We start from the raw sequence: 6103 nt of genomic DNA, 5'->3' as shown, positions 1-6103 counted from the left end.
CCACTGTGTGCCAAGACCTTCCTCTGCAGGGAGCAAAGTAGTCTCTAGGCTCTGATGGGACACATCTAGGTGGAGGGAGACAGAAAATTGCCTCTCTGTCATGGCGTAAAGGAGTTCCGTGGCTCTGCAAAGGCCGCCTGAGAAAAGTTTCATGACAGACAGCATTGTCTAAAAAGCACGTCGCAGGAAAGTCTGGGTGATCTCAACGGTAAAAGGATGCAAGCCCAGCTGCAAAGCTAGTTCTGGAGAGATTGTGGGAAGCAGGAGTCAGTGACTGGTGAAGGGAGTCATCTGTGTTTGAGCACCTTCATTTGTATCACTGGGATTTTTACACCCACAACGTATTCGTGCATTTCCTGTCTATTTTTTCCAAACAGTGTTTTGAAATGTCTATGAGTCCATAGCTGGGTGTGGAGTTGGTTCACATAGGGGTTGGGGTTAGGTTTTATTGCTACTGGTTTAAGAGGCGCTAGGATTATAGTTAGAAGATGGGAGTTTGGGGTTAGAAGTGGCGTTGGCACTAAAAGGCCCAACAGAATCCGGATAAAGACACATTGGGTTATTGTTTAGGGAGGATGGGTTCAAAATGTGAGCTTGAATCAAGATTAGGATTCTGATGGAGCCAGGGCTAGGATGGGCTGGGGTGGGGCTGGAATTTAAGATAGGGTGTAGATTTCCCAGTTAGGTTTGAAATCAGGCTGGTTAGAATGTGACGGTCTGCATAGGCTTTGAGACACACACACACACACACACACACACACACACACACACACACACACACACACCTCACCCCGCCCCCAACATCTTCCTTGGGCTTTATACAGCAATCCAAGAAGGCGCCTCTGGAGTCCCCAACCATGACACTGTGGCCAGAGAAGGGTGGCTCTGTCCTGTCTACAGCCGCGCTTGAGCTGCGAGCAGGACTCCTGACACCGCGCTGAGCGCGTCCACCCGGAGCTTCTGAGCTGGGAACAGCCGGACAACGGCCGCGGAAGGGCGGAGCCAAGGTCTCGCTTTGACGTGGGCTCACTGTGCAGCGTCTTTTCAACTTGTTTACAAGCCTGCATCACCCTGGAACCTTTCACCGCTGCCTGGGACAAAAGGTTCCTCTTTTGTAAATCCCCTTTGGACAGAAAGGGCATTCACCAAAGACCTGTACTCAAACCGATGCAGAGCGACACCCTGTGGTAGATTCGGACAGCGCACACCCACCTATTCGCCCATTCCCCCATTCGCCCTTTCGCCCATGTGTCCATCTATAGTTTACGCACGCCTATAATCTACCCACCATACGTGCATCATCTATTCATAACATCCACCCACCCATCCACCCACCCATTGCACTCTCACACATCCATCCACCACATATAATTCAGCCATACATACACTTTCTCTCTACCCAGCCACATGTCTCCTCATCCCTCCACTGGAATTTTCTACCTTTCATGTAAATATTTATCTTTCCATTCACTATCCATTCACCATCTACTATCCATTGACTCATTTAACAAAATATCTATGGAACACCCTCTGTGTGCTAGGAGGCCCTTGTGAAATGGTCATAGTGTTCACAGAGTACTATGAGGATGTATCAGCTCAGACTTGAGGGCCAAGGACGGCCAAGTGAGCAAACGATTTCTAAGCTGGGATTTAAAGAGTGGCTGGGATGAGCCAGGCAAAGAGGAAGAAGGAGGCCAGAGGCCAGTTTTCTCACAGAGGCTTCCATGGAGACAAAGGCCTAGAAGCCAAGTGGACTCTGAGCTGAGGGTGTGGAGGAGCCAAGGGAAGAGAGGCCAGATCTGAACGGCCCTGTCAGCCCCTCAGAGGGCTTGGACAACACCCCAGGTAGCTGTGCCACAGAAGAGTTTCTTTTACTTTCAAACTATTTTATTTATTACAGAAATAATACATTTCTACAACTTCATTGTACCAAATAGAGATCAATAGAGAGAAAGCAATAACCCATATTCCTACCTCACAGAGCTAAGATTTGGTATAAATGCATATATGGAGATCTGTGCCTCCATAGGGGAACCTGTACTGTGCTTCTCAGTGCTAGGTGGTAGGGTGACAGTGAATGAGGCCATACCTCCTGCCTCAAGGTTTTACAGATGCCCCACTGTGAGGATGTCCTGAAGTGGGGAGTTATGGGTATAGCAGGCACCAATGGGGACCAAAGCATCATCCATTTGAATCCTCCCATCTCCTGTTAACACATTGATGGTGTCCAGGCACCTGCCTATATCCGTGGGGCCATATGCCCAAAAGTAGAGTCTCCCACAAAGTTCTCATCTCCATGCCTGCATTGGTTTAGGCATGAATGAAAAATATTTTTGGCTAAGCTGACATGATAAGAAGTGCTCCAAAGGGCTTCTCATTATGTGAGATGATATTGCCTTGTCATTTAGTCATTTCTTGTGGAGCTTTCTGTTTCTGGCATCAAAATGCAATGTAGATGATGCTGGGAACTATCGTTGAGAGCTTCCTTATCCTGGGCTCCTGTGGGGCAGTCCAGAAGGTGACGCCCTACTCTACACTTCTATGGATTTGCCTACTCTGGACATTGCAAACAAGAATCAAAAAATATGCAGCCTTTTGTGTCTGTCTTCTTTCACTTAGCATGTTTTCATCTGTGTTATAGTATTTATTAGTACTTCATTTATTTTTATTGCCAAATAATATTCCATTGTACAAACTATATTTTGTTTATCCATTCATTAGTTGATTAAAATCTCTATTGTTTCTGCTTCTTGGCTATTATAAAGAATAATGCTGTGAATATCTATGAACAAGTTTTTGTGTGGGCATATGTTTTTACCTTTCTTGGACAGAATCGCTGGGTCATATGGTAACTCTATGTTTAACTTTTTGAGGGACCACCAAACTGTTTTCCAAAGTGACCGCACCATTTTACATTCTCACTAGCAGTGTATGAGGTTTCCAATTTCTCCACATCCTCACCAACACTAGTTATCTGTCTTTTTTATTATAGCCATCCTAATGGGTATGAAGTGATACCTCACTGTTGTTTTGATTTGCATTTCCCTAAAGATAAGTGATGTTGAGCATCTTTCATGTGCGTATCGGCCACTTGTATATCTTCTTTGAAAAAATGTCTATTTAGCTTCTTTGCCAAATAATTGGATTATTTGCCTTTTTATTAATGAGTTGTAAGAGTTCATTATATATTCTAGATACAAGTCTCTTATTAAATATATGCCTTGCAAATACTTTTTCCCATTCTTTTCACTTTCTTGATGGTATTGTTTACAGCACAAAAGTTTTTAAATTTTGACAGAAGCCCAATCTACCTATTTTTTTTTCCTTTTGTCACTTTTGCTTTTGATGTCACAAAGATTTACTCCCATGTTTTCTTCTAAGAGTTTTGGCTCTTCCATTTAGGTCTATTATTTATTTGAGCTCATTCTGTTGTATGATATGAGGTGGAGCCAAACTCCATTCTTTTGCATGTGGATATCCAATTGTTCTAGGACCATTTGTTGAAAAGACCATTCTTTCCCCCATTGAATTGCCCTGGCACCCACTTTCTTCTTTAAACTCTCTATTCCTGTGACTTGCACAAGAATAAACTTGCTGGTTTTCTTCCCACCACTTTGTCCTTTCTTTCTCTTTCTCCTGTAAGACTCCTCTTCTCCTGGTCTGTTCTTTCTTCCCAGTCCAGACAGTTCCCGGGGCGAGCTCTCCTGTGACCTTCACACCACCCTCTCCTTACTTCTTCACATCTGTTCCAAGGATGTCCTCACGTGCAGCCCATCTACAACTCACCTTGTTCTTTCTCATGCCAGTGCAGATCCTCAAGGAAGCAGATCCCAAGACAGAGGTAAACATAGAAGAGATTTATTGGGAGAAATGCCTGTTCAGATAAAGGGTGAGGGGAGCAAGAATAAATAGAGAAAGCCTCATGCCCTGCTGCAGGTGTGACATCTATAAAGGGGATGAAGAAAGAGAGTGAGTTTGGGTAAGCAGAACCTCTGGCTGCAGTGCAGCTCTGAGGAGGCTGGGCAACAGGAGCTCTGGTGTACAGCTCAGCCATAGAAGGAGTTCCAGTTGGCTTAGGGTGGCCTGAGGAAGCAAGGCCTCAGTGAAGCCACTCTCCTCCTAGCAGCTTTTCTCTGGAAAGGAGGCCCGAGTACACACTTCCTCTCCATTCTCCATCTCAGTGAATGCATTCAGGCTGCCTGTGTCCAGTCACCTCCCCTCACACCCACAGCCAGTCCCCCAAGTGTCACTTGTAACGGCCTCTACCCGGTCGATTTTAACATTATCTCTTGCTTGGAAATAGCTTTATAATGTCTCACCCCAACCCATTCTCTCCACAAAGCTAGATTGAACTAAATAGCAGATCTGGTCATGGCTTTGCCTTATTTGTGCTCCATAGGGAGTGATAAAAGACACTCCCTCCTTTGCCTTTGGAACAACATTCTAGCCCTCTTTGACCTGGAGGCACCTGCCTACCTTTTCCTGGTGCCCCTACATGCTATCCCCCTACCACTACTGCCTTCGTAACCACACACCTTATGCTCCAGCCTCACAGGGCCATCCTGCTCCCTGGACTCAGACTCACAGTCTTCTGTGCTCCTCCAATTCCCTTACTCATGATCCAATCTGCCTATTTAGAACCTATGCAGCCTTTAACCCAGTCCAGATGATGCCACCCCCAGGATGCTTTCCCTGATGATTCAAGCCAACTGAATCTTACTCTGGGCTCCAAGACCTTCCTTATTATCCCACTTAACACTCTTTCTCTTTTACTAGAATCAAATGTGGATGCCAAAGTCACCCATTTTCTCTCCAGACTCCAATCAACTTATCTGCCCATCTGAGTTGGCAAGAAAACAGTCTAATAACTGTCACATAAAAAGCATGGCAGGCCAGAGCACCACAAGGGCAGGTGAGGGCACTGGGGTCGGGGAGGGAGCCCTGAGAGGGGGTTAGGATGGTGCTTCACTTCTAGGACTTGGCAACTTCCCCTAATGGGGTACTGCAGACCGCGGCTCTAGAGGCTAATGGTTACGTTGTCAGTAAAGTAGAAGCAATGGGCATGGTCGATACCACCCCAGAAAGTCCTGATTTGAAAACCACGAGATATCCCTCTCACCTGTAAGAATGGCTACCATCAAAAAGACAAGTCATAACCATTGGTGAAGATGTGAAGAAAAGGCAACCCATATGTACTGTTGGTGGAAATGTAATTTGGTGCAGTCATTATGGAAAGCAATATGGAAGTTCCTCAAAAAATTAAAATAGAACTACCATATGATCCAGCAATTCCACCTCTGGGTATATATCCAAAGGAAAGGAAAACACTACCTCGAAAAGCTATCTGCACCCCCACATTCATTGCAGCATTATTTACAATGGCCAAGACACGGAAACAACCTAAGTGTCCACCAATGGATTAATGGACAAAAAAAATACGATATACGTACACAATGGAATATTATTCGGCCATAAAAAAGAAATTTTGCTATTTTAACAACGTGGATGGACCTGAGGGCGTTGTGATAAGTGAAATAAATCAGACAGAAAAGGACAAATACTGTATGATCTCATTTTTATGTGAAAACTAATAAAAATGATCAAGCTCACAGATACAGAGAACTGAGGTGGGGATGAGAATGGAGCAAAACGGGTGAAGAGGTTCAAAAGGTACAAACTTTCAGTTATAAAATAAACAAGCCATAGGGATGTAATGTACAGGATGGCAGGTATAGTTAACAATACTGCATTGCATGTTTGAAAGTTGCTAAGAGGGTGGATCTCAAAAGTTCTCATCACAAGAAAAAAAATTTGTGTCTGGTGATGGATGCTAACTAGACTTATTGTGGTGATCATGTTGCGATACATACAAATACTGATTCATTATGTTGTATACCTGGAACTAATATAATGTCATATGTCAATTATATCTCAATCAAAAGCAGGGGGGGCACTGCCTGCCTGAGCAATTGAGCAATCAGCAGAGTCCATCTCCAGCCCCAGACCCCACAGACCAGATGAGCACTGGCTTTCCCCAGGCCAAGGGGAAGGGCAGGAGTAGGGGCCTAGTCCGAGGGGTGGGCAGGATGAACAAGAGCGGGGG

Source organism: Pteropus vampyrus, unplaced genomic scaffold (assembly GCF_000151845.1).
Source record: "Pteropus vampyrus isolate Shadow unplaced genomic scaffold, Pvam_2.0 Scaffold285, whole genome shotgun sequence".
NCBI classification, from domain to species: domain Eukaryota; kingdom Metazoa; phylum Chordata; class Mammalia; order Chiroptera; family Pteropodidae; genus Pteropus; species Pteropus vampyrus.
The sequence above is the reverse complement of the archived record's forward strand: the minus strand, read 5'-3'. Positions refer to the sequence as shown.